Source organism: Macrobrachium rosenbergii, chromosome 46 (assembly GCF_040412425.1).
Source record: "Macrobrachium rosenbergii isolate ZJJX-2024 chromosome 46, ASM4041242v1, whole genome shotgun sequence".
In the NCBI taxonomy this organism is placed as follows: domain Eukaryota; kingdom Metazoa; phylum Arthropoda; class Malacostraca; order Decapoda; family Palaemonidae; genus Macrobrachium; species Macrobrachium rosenbergii.
The window spans coordinates 22,975,098-22,990,097 of NC_089786.1; the positions used below are offsets into that span (position 1 = coordinate 22,975,098).

The 15,000-nt window shown below is 33.1% G+C and overlaps 1 pseudogene; it reads right to left on the reverse strand.

The window, feature by feature from the left end:
• The window catches only part of LOC136830400 (G-protein coupled receptor 54-like), a 48,978-nt pseudogene that overhangs the window by 6,653 nt on the left and 27,325 nt on the right, over window positions 1-15,000 (reverse strand).

Sequence of the window (15,000 nt, forward strand, 5' to 3'; positions counted from 1 at the left end):
GGACAGTCATGCCAGGCATTGTCAACTGGGATTCGTTGCATTCCAGTTTAATTAAGAAGCTTTGGGTGTGGCATATTAATTGCCTCGTGCGTAAGGCGTTGAGAAATGAGTACTGACTTTTAACGGGTGTAAAGACTGGTTGATTGTGAGGTAAGTATTGGGATGTCATGTTATGATATCCGCAAATATATGTTCATACTTTATGTATATATATGTATATATAATTTTTCACGCAAGGAACATGATTTTATATTCACAAATATATTAAGCCACATATATTGTTTGATATCGAATTCACTGTACCTGCGTTTATTGCTGTATCTAAACCATAGGCCCAAGTTCGAATCCTGGACGAAGCAGATACACTTATTCAGTGATAATTACCCTGTAGATGTAAGCTATTTTACCAGATATGTATATATATGTAATAGCCATATAATATATTCTAAACTATATCTGATTTCCTCACAATGTTTGGATGCTCTTCTCACCAAAAAGCCAGGAATTTGAAATGAAGATCAGATGAAAGAGACCTCAACTACCTGAGAGAGAATCAAACTCAAGGTGTTTCTTCACTGGTCTGCATTCGAACTAGTTGCTTTGTAATTTATCAAAAAGTGTGAAGAAATTCAAAAAGGTCCGTGGTAACTGTGACTCATCAAATACATTACATGTATGTATGGTTATATATATATATATATATATATATATATATATATATATATAAATATATTTTAAACCATTGATATATATTTATATAAAAATTCTATATATAAATTATATATATATATAGATATTATACACAGACACACATATATATGTATTTTATAATCTATATATATATATATATATATATATATATATATATATATATATATATATATATATATATAAAGACAATGGAATAATTATTCTTCAAAACGGATGTTAAGATTGAGGCATTGTTTGATAAAGGTAAACCATTTTAAAATGTTAGTTTCCTCAGAATCATTTATTTCACATTTTGTTCTTAGCCATATTTGGGTGGAACATCAGCGTTTTGTTGTTAAGAAAACTGGTAAAACAATGTCCCTGCAAAAGAAAACATATAAACATCCTGTAATTAGCTATAAGTTTTATCCGAGAGTATACAGTAAACACTATTATAATTAGGGTAGATCTATATTATAGAGTCCATATATATTTAACTTATATGGTGTGTGTGTATATATAGTCAGAAGGTAATATATATATATATATATATATATATATATATATATATATATATATATATATATATATATATATATATATATATATATTTATATATATATATATATATATATATATATATATATATATATATATATATATATATATATATATATATATATATATATATATATATATATATATATATATATATATATATATATATATATATATATGATATATATATATATATATATATATATATATATATATATATATATATATATATATCTATTTAATATATATATAAATTGATTGTCATAGGGGCCAGTATATAATATAATCCAGAGTTCTCAAATATGATAATTTTATCATTTGATTTCCTATCTTTGAACATTGTGATTCAAGATTATCACATTATACAGTTTGTAAAAAATAAGAGTCTGTGTGTAGGTCCTGACATAACATTCTTAATTTTTCGAGAGAGTTTTATATTTTGAAAATTTTAAGACTTTTTTTCAAGATAATTGACTTGAAACGTAAGCACAAATAGGGCTTATTATGGATACACAGTATTGGAAGTGACCACCTCACAAATATATACACTACAGGAACAGTACTGACGAACATACACAACCGTAAAATGAGACTACAGATCCAACCACCGGCAGGTGTCAAGGTAGGACTACATAACATACAAAACCCTGAGACTATTTAAAAATCACAATATAAAATCACAATATACAGGGGACAATACTGATAAACATACCGACCATAGGCGACATCAGATCCACACCTGACAGGAGTCAGGGAGGCAGGGTTGACCCTTATCACTGCTGCCCCAACTGTGTTTACAAATATGATAATCTTTTTTCCATACATCTCTACTGCCTACCTTAAAATTTAAATAATTTACAAATTTCTTTTGATATTATAGGATCAAGTTTATACATCCCTTGACTGATATTCATATTATGGCTGTAACTCTCTTTTATAAAGCTGGATTCAATGATATTCCTTTCCAGTGCGTTATTAGAATATACAATCCTTTTTGCTCCTTCCCATTTGATAGCATGATTATTCTCACTAACACAGGGGATATCTTTCATACTATTATTATACGGCAGTACAAGCAAATTTTTTGTCTTGTAAGGTTCTTTTTGGTTTTGATGCATAGTCTATTTTGCCGCTTCTAATGCATTGTTTAATACACTGTCAGGATATTTAAATTTCTTGCCTGTATCCTTAATCTTATCTATTTCATATCAATATATTCATATACATACACGTAATGCTCTTAGAAACATAGATGAAAACACTGATTTCTTAACCTATTGCTTTGTCCGAAAATAGAAATGCAACCATAGGAAGAAATATTAGTAGGTTTTCTATACACGCTGGATTTAAACCCATTACTATTTCTTCGTTTGAGGACATCCAAAAGGGTAAGAACCCATCATTTTCCATTTCCAGAGTGAATTTAATTGATGGCAAAAAGTTATTTACATCTTCGTTCCTGGCCATACACAGATGATGTCATCAAAATACCTGCAAGTGGAATTATATTGTTTAATATCTTCTTTCAAAAATTCCATATATAAGTTACTTATCACTGGGGATAGAGGGTTTCCCAATGCCATACCAAAATTTTGTGAGTAAAAAAAATACCATTAAATTCAAATTTACAGATCTTTCACACAAAATTTAATCAGTTCAATTAAAGTGCTTTTAGAAAATGGGATATCCAGCTGTGTGTTCTCAATAATTCCAAAACTGATCAGATCATCAATTGGCACTTTTGTGAATAGTGATACTACATCAAAACTCTCACAAGCCTGGATTGACTATTAATCTGTACACTGTTTAGTTTATTTATCAGGCCCACATTATTCTTAATATTGGCATTTGAGATAGTACCTTACCAATGGGTTGAGGATATCCACTAGGTACTTCGATAGATTGTAAGATGCGGAATCAACTGAGCTAATAATTAGAATGGCAGAAAAATGTTTGTTTTGTCGGTTTTTATTGCACCATACATATACGGTAGCGATGGAGAGGTCACGCACAACTTTATAAAGGCTTTCGTTACCTTTTAACATGTTTTTAACTTTGATATTGAAACTACTATTCATATGTCTAACGGGTTCTTATTTAATTCTTTAATATCCTATTATCACTCAAAAGACTATCCATTTTTTCTATGTAATTTTAAATACAAGTGAGTATATATTTTTTCACCTGTGGTAATGTAATATATATATATATATATATATATATATATATATATATATATATATATATATATATATATATATATATATATATATATATATATATTCATGAAGCTACAAATGTCGCTTAATTATTCAATATCAAATTTTTGACCTTATTGTATAATATCCTTCCTTGATGTATTGTATCATAAGGGGAATTTATAAAATGATAAATCATGGAACAAGCACTTTGTTCCGAGTCTCGATCCCACGACATCAGTGACTGTGAATGTCCAACAACTGGTCGACGTTACCAATGATGCCATCAAGAGGTATAAATTAATGCCGAGTCTAGTGTTCTGCTTTATTTACCCGTCGAGAGTAGGAAAAATTAAACACTACTTAGCTTAAGAACCCACCTCGACCATGAAGTTCTTTGCTAGTCAAATGCTTCAATACATTTACACCGGAACACCCTCTTTTATCACTATAAATTTTTTATCACATATATGCAATCATATAACCTATAAATGTCGCCAAGAATATCAAATTAATTGATATCCCAGACTATAATTATCACTCAAAAACTGAAGTCATTTTTGAATGGCGGCACATAAATTCCCCGAGTGATAATTCCCACGACATATTCCCCAGGTATGGATTTGATATTGTTTTTTGACAACTCCAGGACACACGAATAAGTCATAAAAGTTCAAGAAATATAAAAAGTTTTGTTTTTTTCGAATAAATAAAGTACACCAGATTTTGATGGCTCAGTTAACTCGACTGAGCTGGATGGAAATTGTACTTAGGATCGAGACTCGGCATTAACCCACCTGATAATTCAATCGACCATGACAGTTCTTTGGACACGCTTGATGGAACACTGAGGCCTAAAATTGTCGTTTTTATTGTATATATATATAATCATGGGAATTTACTTTTATCACACTAATTACTTAATAGCTTCATTTACTGAAGTCATTTTGATTAAAATCCACTGTTAATGTGACTTGCTGTATTGTTTCCTTGACAGGGACACACAGTGATCCCAAGTAAAATTTTTTGGTTATTCTTAAAATTTTTCCGTTCTCAATCTATGGATCTAAGGGAACTTATAAAGTTGATAAAAACTGTGATGGCACTGAGGCCACTGCCGTTTACGTGCTGACGCGTTGTATTTATCCAGTTTTCTTAAATGAACTTTTACTCTGTAATTTGTAATTTTTTGTTACCACCTGGAGTTAGCCCTTCTTTTGAGAGTCTTCACAACATTAATGCCGAGCTGCTGGATACATGGTGTCATTTCATTTATGTATTCCTTCATCGTCCAGATCTACTGAAAACTGGAAATTTGCTGTGACAGTAGCATCAAGCAAAAAGTGTAATGAAATCGATTAAGAGGCATTGCCATGCGTAAGCGATAAAACGTGACCAGTAGATTCTATTTATATGAGTATGTTTGTACATATACATGTAAATATACATATACATTTATATGTATATCCTGTGGCAGGATCGTTGCTTCATGTCTGACTTTATAAAAACAACGGACACTTTATTTTGCTCAACTATCACTTGGCTCTTTTGGTAATTTCCCCAGACGGGTTTTTTCGCTTGCGCCTGCTGGACATGCTTGATCATGTCCGTGGATTATTGTTTGTTAAGAGCATTAATAACATATACCACAGAAGATTAACTTCAGTTACATGAAATACCATAGAGTTGGCCTCTTGGGTTGGTGAAGTAAGGATCCAATATCATGAGGAAACTTTGGGAAAGAAAGACCTTACTGGATTAAAAGATGAACGACCCACAGTATTTCTGTGAACAGTTTTTGTTCTTATTTCCTCTGCTAAATGAGCTTACACTAGATCCGGGATCAAGAGCTGATATGCAGGTGGATTACCCCCTCCTACCGTCCGGCCTTTACCTTGAGACATCACTTTTATCAGTCTTCAACCTTTTTCCCGTTTTCATCCTCTCATCCTTCTCCTCTTCGGTTTCACAGCGCGGCAAACGTTATTTTTATATTCTTTATGACTTTTGGATATTTGCTTAAGAAAATTAAAGGCCAGTGCGATTATACTGGACAAACAACCAATTGTTCAACGCAACGCTCGTCCCGTGTAAAAAAGCTCTCACCTTCCGGCTCTTTTTCTCTTCAAAGTCACGCCAGTCAGTATTGATGATTCTCTCTCTCTCTCTCTCTCTCTCTCTCTCTCTCTCTCTCTCTCTCTCTCTCTCTCTCTCAGATCGAATTGCCTTAACGCCTTTTGCCTGATGGATAGGCCATTGCCGTTTATTGGCAAAAATGAAAAAGAATTAAGGAAACAGACCAACCCATGGGAGGGATAAAAGGATATCTAACGCTGGAGCAGCATCAGAAAGCAAAACACAGAAATTATAATAAGAAAAACCACTTTCTCCTTCAACATTTGCAACAACAACGATAACAATAATAATGAGAATGATTGCGTTACCTGTTGACATACGAGAGTAAGTCCAGCGCCGTTTTGGCGTGCATGGCCCACACGTCGTAGAGTGGCACCACGTCGAAAGCCTGCAGTATATTCAGCACCAGTATGGGTCCCCAGCAGATCAGAACAGCACTACCACCACAATCAGCATCGGGACCACCTGGAAAGAGAAGGGAAACGGGATCAAAGTTGCCCTTCTTTCTGGTTTTCTGGTTTTTGTTTTTGAAATAAATTCAGTTTTGCCGAGTCAAGTGTTTTGTGGCATTTTAGTCTTTTAAAAGTTTTCGTTTTCTGATTTCCTTCATGATTATGATTATATAAAATCTTGGTTTCTATGGCCCAAATTGTTTAAGATTTTCGTAATTCTTGTCTATTGTATGATTCCTATGGTACCTAGTTTTTCTATCTTCAAAGTGTTTAGGTTTTAGTGTCTTCTGGTTTCTATCTAGTTTTAATTAAGTAGGAGTACTATTTAAATTCTTTCAAATTCTTGTCATACTTCTTGATTATGATTGTAGAAATTTAGTTTTTCTTGATTTTTGACGTCTAAAACTTGGTTCTCATGATATTTAAAGTCTCATACATTCTCAGCCTAATTAATTATTGTGATAAAATTCCATTTCCAAATTCATTACTAAGTTTTTGCGTATGTGGTCTTTTTTTTTTTAAATTGGTCTTCATGTTCTACATCATGATTATGAAAATTTTTTTTTTCTGATCTGCAGAATCTTTGTCTCCATCTACTGAGAATTTTATAGAAAATTTTGTTGACGTTGACTATTTCGTTTGTGATACTGATCTTTTTTATTTTGCGCTTAAAAATGTCCCTGAGAACATTGTATTTGCACTTATTTCATGTAAACAAAATATGGGTATTTCTTGCTTTTTGGTTTTTTAAACGTGATTTTGTACTTTTCGGTCATATAATAAGAGTAATTTTTCTTATTTGTCATTTTTCAGTTCTTAAAATGATAAGCCTTCCTCTTCACGTGGGTTTCAGGTCTTTTTTTCTTTTTTTAACGTAGAGTATATAATGTCATTGGTCATTGTACATACCTGTACTGTATAAATGATAATTTTTTTTTTTTTTTTTTTTTTTTTGTCTGGCCTTAGATATCTCCATTTGAAGTTCCAACGTATCTTGAGCTTCTTAATAACGTTTAGGATGGAAAGATATTGTTTATTTTTTATATTTTGATCTTCACAGTCTCTGCATAATTGCCGCATTTAAAGCTCAAGAGGAATATGTCTTTGTTTTTGTCTTTGGAGTCTAAAATTCCTTATTTAAAGTTCTCGATTTTCTCCAAATCATGGCCACCACAGACTCTTGGGTCGAGACATGTTTTCTGTTAACTTGTTTTCATATATTTTGCAAATTAATTGCATTTCTACATACACTAGCGTACTAAGTACATTTCTTGTTACGTAAATGCATGAATATGAATTGGGTTTTATTTTAAAAGTGGTCTGTTCAAGATGAGACGAAAGGAAAATGGGTTTTTCTCCTGCGTTTCGATGCCTTTGTGTCTTGTTGTAATGTCAACATCCCGAGGTGTTTACTTACATAGATAGCGGTGAGTAAACATGGTGGCAGTATCCATGTTTTGTTTAGAGAGAGGTGTTATTAGTATCATATTAACAAAGGGGTCATTATTATTATTATTAATTAGGGTTATTATTATTATTATTATTATTATTTTATTATTTAGAAGTAACATATACACTATTAAGGATCAAGGTAAATGTTCTAACTTTTGCTTATGAAGGTCCCACGTAAATAAAAAAAAAAATTGTATAGACATGCTTTTATTAAAATGCACTAAAAAGTAAAAAATAATTTTTTGAGACATACCAGGATTTTCTTACAACTAATCATGTCCACAAAAATAAAAGCGTGGGCCCCAAACACGGAAGGAAATGCTACAATAAAGGAATTTTTCTTTTCTTGTAGCATTTCTGTCCATGTTTGGGGGCCCACACTTTATTCCTGATTAGTTGTACAAAATCCTGTTGTCTCAAAAAATTATTTTTTTACTTTTTAATGCATTTTAATAAAAGCATGTCTATGATTTTTTTTTATTTTTTATTTTCATGCTTTTTAGTTTTGACAGAAATTGTAACCGATTTATGATTGAAATTAACGAAACTTATATCCGTTTACGGGGAGGGGAATGGGCTGGGGAAGGGGAAGGGAGGGGAAGGGAGGGGGGGAGTTGGAAGGTGAGAGGGAAGGGGAAATGGGATGGGAGGGGGGGGGAAGGGGAGATGGAAGAGGGAAGAGGGAAGGGGAAGGGAAGGGAGGGGAGAGGGAGGAAGAGGAGGCGGAAGGAAGGGAGGAGGGGAGGGGGAGGGGAAGGTGAGGCAACAGGAGGGAAAATAGGGAGAAGGGAAGGAGGAAAATGGGAAGGAGGTGGAGGGGAGAGAGGAGGGAAGGGTGGGGAGGAAAGGGTAAAGGGAGAAAAAAAGGAGAGGTTGTAGGGGATAGGTAGGAAGGGTGAAGGGAAGTGGAGGGTGGTGGAAGGAGAAAAGGGAGGAAAAGGAAGGGGAGGGGGAGGACACAGTTAAATTGACACTTGATCGTGTGTTCCGGAAGGGGAGGGGAGGTGAGGGGGAAGGGAGGAAGAGATGGGAGGGAAGGGTTTAAGGGAGGGGATGAGGGGAAGCGTGATGGAAGGTGGAAGGAGGAGGGAAGGGAACAGGGAAGGGGAGGGGAGGACGCAGCTAAATTATCACTTGGTTGTGAGCTCTGGAAGGGGAGGGGGGTGAGGAGGGGTGGAAAAGGGAGAGAGGGAGGAGGACACAGCTAAATTAACATTTATCGGGCACCGGGAGGGGGAAGGGGGAGGGAGGGGAAGGGGATGGAAGAGGGAAGGGGGAGGGGAGGACACAGCCAAATGGATTTGTGTTTTGGAATGGGGAGGGGAAGGGAGGAGGGGAGGATGGAAGGGGGAGGGGAGGACACAGCTGAATTAACACTTGATTGTGTGCTTTGGAAGGGGAGGGGAGGGGATGGGTTCATAGAAGTGGATGGGAGGGGAGGGAAGGCGAGGGAAGAAGAAGGGAGAGGGAGGAGGAGGAAGGGAGGTGGAGGACACAGCTAAATTAACACTTGATCGTGTGCTGGGGAGGGAGAAGGGGAGGGGTATATAGAAGATAGATTCTACCGAGTCGAAGAAGTTGTGAAAAATCCGAGAGTTTTATACAAATCCTGAGATACTGGGAGAGGCCACTGTAGGGTCACTAGAGGTCACTGCTGACCTACTGATCATGTAAGGTTGTATTGTCACCGGCATTGAGTAAACATGCAAAATTTCAAATCCATCGGACGAAGGTAACAGGTCGAAAATTGAGTTACAAGATTTCAGGACAGACAGACAGACAGACGCAAAAGTCAAGTTAAATAAAAGCATGTAATAAGAGGCCTTAATCGAATAAAATAACAGAGTCGAATAAAGAGAAGAAATTATTCACAGAATAACAAATAACAACTCGTGCATTAGTAGCTTTGCGATTGCAGTGAAATGACTGTAATAAACAGGATGAATCACACTCACGCAAATAGGGGTCTCATATCTTATTGTGAATATATCGTCAATTCTCCCCATGATTTCATATCTGGTGATAACTAGAACTTAACGGGAAACACATTATGTAATAAAAAAAGTGGTGGCAACACTTCAAAGACCCGAATACATTTTAGGAGGAAATTCGGAGACGTTTCCTCTCCACCTTGTGAATAATGTATTATCCATAATGTTATTCTCGGTGAATAGCGTTTGAATTGCCTGCGAAAATGTAATAAAGCCGCGTAACATGTGTTTTGATTGCTGCATCTCACCGAGTGGTAATTAAATTGCTTATGAAAATGCAATGAGGTCATTTTATGTATTGTTTTATCACTAAATTTTGCCGCTGCTTGTAAAATTGCTGTCAAATTCTGTGTAATGTAGTTTTATTACTTTCTCATACTCTAATAATAATGGTGTTGGATCATGTTGTTTATGCATATTCCATGGGATTTAGAAATAAATAACTATGTTATGATAGTTTTCATGTAGGGAAATGAACTCAAGTGAAAGAAGCAAGTAAATTAATGACAGAATATTCAACGACTTGTACGTATACATTGTAAGCAGGAACATGAAAATAACGAATAAATAAATAAATAACGATTAGGAATATACCGCAAAATCGATACAAGAAGGTCTCGGAGTTTCAGTTCCAACATCAATACTCATAGATTAAGTTTCATCATAGAAGAAACTTAATGCATCAACTAATTTTTCTGACACCAACTCTGATCTATTTTTATAATTAGTACTTCCTTATCAACTCTGACAAATTTCATCGATAAGCATAATTTTGTGTTTTTCTTTACACCTGAATATTTTTAACGTTATTATTATTATTATTATTATTATTATTATTATTATTATTATTATTATTATTATTATTATTATTATTATTATTATTGTTATTATTATTATTATAAACCAAGCTGCAACCCCAGTTGGAAAAGCAGAATGTAACCAGCCCAAAGGTTCTATTAGGGGAAGAAAACCAGTAGTAGCAAAGGAGGCTGAGAAGTTTGACATAAATTTTGAAAGAGGAATAACAAAGAAAAACCGGGTAACAGCAAATATATAACATAAAGAACAGAGTAAAATAAATAAGACAGATAATAAACTATGAAGTGAGACTAAAAAGCATTAGCACTAAATCTGAACTGCAAGTTCCAACGATGCAACTACAAGACAAGGGAGATCGTTCCGCAATTTTCCCACATCAGGTATAAAACTTCATGACAACAATTTGATACTGAACGTCAAAAGAGAAAGGAAGATTGTTAGAATTAACTATATATCGATTGCTGCATTGTGGGTGGTACAGTCTGGAAAGCTCTGGTTACAAAGGGAGATAAGAATTCCAAAATTTACAGTCCTTTGTTCAAAACGGAAAGACACCGTTTGTATATTTCGTTCAGATTTTGTAATTGCTGCTGATGGTCGAATATACTTGGTATATTTAGATATTCAAATTAATTAATCAGCATAATTTAAAATGTTCGTAGTTTCATTTTAAAATGGTTTCTATATGTTGACAATTCAATTCATTATCCATGTAAAAACTACCATGTAAATATGATGGTTAAGAAGGAAATCAAAGAACTTCCTGATCTTGGAAACGAAAAATCAAATTGACCTCATCCGTTTCTAAACAAAACATTCGTTAGTGTGATTGGTTTTGACATTGTTCTATCAATTTTTGTTTTCCTCTTGACGATGTTTACTCTTGTGTGTTTATTAATAATGCTGAAATATAGAGGGCAATATATAGATATTTTCATATATTATATATATATATATATATATATATATATTATATATATATATATATATATACTAGAATATTGCTCTTTTAAAATACCCATGCATGAGATATTTAAGTCGTTCTTTATGATATTATAATTTCTTGTATTTCAACTTTTATAAAGTCGTTTAAGTCTAAACAGTTGTAATTTTACTAATAACATAAAGCATTCTTAAGGACTATTGGAAAATCAAGCTCTTATTTTATATTAAAACAGATTTTTTGTACTTTATTTTGTAGAAAATCCCGAAGATTTCTGACTAAGTAGTTGTTTTGAAGACGCAGGTTTAATAAAATAGAATTGTTGAACATTTTCATTGTTATCTGTGACCCCAGTCTGCTCATCTTTGTGTAATAAACGCCTTGCTCATCTGATTTTGTTTAGTTGAAATGACTTTGGATATAGTGTTGAAAGTATGGTATAATATTATTTATATATATATATATATATATATATATATATATATATATATATATATATATATATATATATATATATATATATATATATATATATATATATATATGTGTGTGTGTGTCAAATCTATATATATATACATACATACATACATATATACATGCATACATACATAATACATACAAAACACAAATCAGATGCGCAAGGCGTTTATTCATACAATGAACCAGATAAAGGCAGGGATACGATGTCCGATACACATTTTGTTTTATTCCTACGTTTCGTGATATCGCCACATCTTCAGGGATTTTCTACAAAATAAAATACAATATTTTAATATAAAATAAGAGCTGATTATGCGATCCAATAGTCGAAAATGCTACACCAATTTAATAGTAAAATTACAACTCACAGACTTAAACAGACTAAAAGTACAAGAAATTATAAATCATGAAAGAAAATTTAAAATATCTCGGCAAAATTATAAAAAAAGCCAACACACATACGGTCAAAAGTAAAATTCATATATTCACAAAACTACAGCTGAAAACATCTCCACACAACCAACCTTTCAGCATTAAGGATAAAAACACACTAAGAGTAAACATCGTCAAGAGGCGCAAAGATTGACAAAAATTTAGGGTAAAAACAACGGGACAGCAGAGGAATGTTTGTTTAGAGTCGGAACTCGCAATTTGATTTTGACGTTTCCAAGATCAATAGTTCGTTGAGTTCCTTTGTTAAGCCAAATATTTAATGGTAGTTTTACATTTAATGTTGTGATTCCTTACAGTATATAACAAGATTCTGGGTTAGACAGCCAATGCCCAGATCTATATAACGCTACGATGAGAATCGGCCCTGACCCTGAGAAGACGCCGGGTAGATCCTCTATATTTTCCCCAGATTACATTTGGGACAAGTGTATTCATAAATGACGCCCGACGTCATCAAAGGGCAGAGCCGATCTTTAAACTTGAGGAGCGAGCCAATAGTCTTAGGATTCTTAGGCATAAGCTTTAAATTTGTGGCCCATAATGTTTGTTTACGATCTTAGTAAAGTCCCTACGAAAATTATCATCCAATAGCTGCGGGAAACTGTCATAAAAAAGGGAGCTTGGGGACCTTAAAGCACATAGGTTTTTCAGAAAACTATTGAGTAGTTTATTTAAAATTTTATAGAAAATCTTAGAAGGAAAACAGTTAATAGAGAAGTACTGGAGGAGAAAAGAAATTTCATTGTGGAAGAGTCCAGCTAGGGGTAAAAGACAAATCACGATAGAGCAAGGTATATATATATACAGTTAGGTTTGAAATTATGGAAGTTGGCACCAAGACCAGTGAATGTTCTCTTTAAAAAAACTGAAGTATTAAAACAATCATTTTCCTTTGAGACCAGAATATCTAAGAAGGCTAATTTTGAGTTGTTTTCTTTTTCCATTGTAAAATTAATATTTTTATGGTTATTATAGCAAAATCCAGGAACCGGTCTGACCGAACTCATGTCTGAACAAGATGAAAATGTCGTCCACATAGCGTGAGTAAAACAGAGGCCGGAAGGCCAGGGGACACTCGTCCAAAATGTGCTCCTCCAGGGAGCACATGAAGATGTTCGCAACTGTAGGACCAAGCGGAGACCCCATGGCCATGCCCTCAATTTGTTTTAAAATTTGTTCATTGGAAACAAATGCCGTGTCTAGCACGGTCAGTTCTAAAAGAGCTTTAAAATTCGAATAACTTAAACTAAAATAAACAGACTCAGATTCGGGGAATAGCTTATCAAGAATAATGTTTATGGTCTCTCTGCCAGGTACCTTGGGAAATAGTGACTCAACATCAAAACTAGTCATGAAAAGGTCAGAATCCTGGGATCAAATACGTTCTTAAATTGTTTTGAATTTTAAGGGTATACTGATTTGTGGTCAAAAGTTCCAATAGAGGGGCAAGAAATTTTGCCAGTTTGTAATTAGGTGTGTTGTAAGAGGCCAAAATAGGGCGGACAGAAACATTATCTTTATATATCTTTGGTAGACCATACACAATTCCATAACATGAACCGGTGGGCAATAAATCCTGGAACAAACAATCAATGATGATGTAATTTTTCAAAGCTCTGAGAAATCTATTGATTTTATCCTCCACTTTGAACATGCTTTTATAATTTGGTACACTTACTCTTTGGAACCATGTAAGATTACTTGAAATAGTAGTCACTTTGTTAATGTGGTCTTTTTTGTCCAATATCACCGTGCGTGTAATTTAAGTCTGTGAGTGTAATTTTGCCTCTAAATTGTTTAGGCTTTTTGAACTATTGGATCTCATACTCAGCTCATATTTTAAATTAAAATATTATATTTTATTTTGTAGAAAATCCCTGAAGACGTGGATTTTGTCACGAAGCATAGAAATAAAACAGAATGTGAATCTCATCATATTCCTGTCCTTAATCTGCTTCATATATATATATATATATATATATATATATATATATATATATATATATATATATATATATATATATATATATATATAGAGAGAGAGAGAGAGAGTTTTGTGTGTGTGCATGTAATTTATATATATATATATATATATATATATATATATATATATATATATATATATATATATATATATATATATATATATATATATATATATATATGAATTTTTCTATCACATCACCATGACATTTCATATACAAACATTATAAGCTACAAATGTCGTTTAATATCCAAATCGCGGCAGTTCGGGAGTATCACCGAAGGGGAATTATAAGTGATAAATGGTTTGGTACCCAAGTGACTCGTACATTCGACATTACGAACCAGCGACTTCCAGTCGACGTTTAAGATTACTGGGCTATCGAAAGAGGCCTTGAACGTCGACTGGAAGTCGTTGGTTTGTACTGTCGAGTGTTCGAGTCACTTAGGTACCAAACCATTCATCACGTTTAATTGTCCCCTCGATGATATTCCCGAAGTAGTGAGAACTGTACATTCGTAGCTCAATATTTATATATATATATATATATATATATATATATATATATATATATATATATATATATATATATATATATATATATATATATATATATATATATATATGTGTGTGTGTGTGTGTGTATATATATATATATATATATATATATATATATATATATATATATATATATATATATATATATATATATATTTTTTATATATATATATATATATATATATATATATATATATATAGAAAGATAGATAGATAGATAGAAAGTTACTCTGCCGACGTTTTCTAACCATTACTAAGATTGGAGTTAGCACTTTGTCTATTAGGC